Genomic DNA, 1323 nt, shown 5'->3' with positions numbered 1-1323 from the left:
TTTAAGTTATTGGACTATGGGGAAATTCCTAATATTAGTATCTTCATCCTTCTTTCTCCAAAGAATATGCCCTCTAATTCAGAAATTTCAAAAAGGCATTACTAATTTTTAAAACAACTCACAGACATAGGTGAAAGTTGACAACCTAAAGCATATTTGGTCTTCTATCTCTGGCCCACTTTTTGTTGGAACTAAAGAGTTTTTATGGAACTCCTCATAGATTTTTCTTGGATTATGAGAGATGAAATTGCAACAACAGTTTTCTTTGTCACAAGATTGGTGAAAAATCATGATAAACTGAGTAAGCAGCAAATGGAAAACTTTGCAGAAAAACTGATGATTACCTTGTTGAAACATACAGAAGTCACTGGCACTCTGATTGGCCTTCTAAAGGGCAAGATTTCAGGTATATCAGGATAAACAATAATCAGAATAAAGATCCCATTTTACGAAGGGCTTGTGCTGAAACTAATGTGAGTTTTTCTCAGCTGGGACTTCCAAAGGAGATGACCATATGGGTAGATTCCTTTGAGGTTTGCTGTAGGTATGGTAAGAAGTCATCCATTTACAGTTGCTCTTTCAAAGGCAGATTGGAGGAATGGGAACTGTCCCAACAAGTCAGTTATGCTGTTAGTAGAGCCACACTAGAATACTCCTCTGGTGCTTTCTCCAATGAAGAAAGTTGTAACAAAGAACCTCAGATAATTCCTAAAATCAGCAATCCAAAGAGTATTTATCGGGTTGAAAACTTGAAACAACCCTTTCAATCTTGGTTCTAAATCCCCCACAGAAAGAATAGGGTGGATGGCCACGTGGACCTCCTAGGAAATACTTGTCATGCGTTGCATAAGATTTCAAGGGTCAGAGGCCTGCTGCTGTACGCCAGACGGATAGATACCACTGGGTCCATACAGACAGATAATGCAGTGGCTGGGCACTTGGTAGAATAGAGCTCAGAGGAGCCACTTTATTTTCTCTAAAATGCAGCTAGTCTAAGGTTGAGAGGCTCATGAAACAGAAAAAATTAGAGGCCAGGGTGCATGATGATGAATCCTCTCACACAGATCATAATTCTTATTTAATTTTATATGAATTTTTATGTAACTCTAATGAATGTACCTAGTAAGGTAATAGAATGAAATATTGACCTGTGATGAGTCAATAAATTATGAAAAGTAACAGTTTTGTGTTGTTTTTAATATAAAAAATTAATTAAATTGAATAATTTATAGAGAAAAAGTTGAATTTAATGGAATGACTTTTCCTTTGGTTTCTCCCCAAAGTTTTCATAATTTTCATTGATCCATGAATAGTTGAAAGAAT

At 36.1% G+C, this 1323-nt stretch overlaps 1 pseudogene; it reads left to right on the top strand.

The window, feature by feature from the left end:
- The first annotated feature begins 234 nt into the window (after positions 1 to 234).
- Positions 235 to 922, top strand: LOC109445469 (protein BTG4 pseudogene; annotated as a pseudogene).
- The last annotated feature ends 401 nt before the right edge of the window (positions 923 to 1323 follow it).

The sequence above is a fragment of the Rhinolophus sinicus genome, chromosome 3, assembly GCF_057876585.1.
Source record: "Rhinolophus sinicus isolate RSI-liver-muscle chromosome 3, RSI-T2T, whole genome shotgun sequence".
NCBI lineage: Eukaryota > Metazoa > Chordata > Mammalia > Chiroptera > Rhinolophidae > Rhinolophus > Rhinolophus sinicus.
The sequence above is the reverse complement of the archived record's forward strand: the minus strand, read 5'-3'. Positions and strand labels throughout refer to the sequence as shown.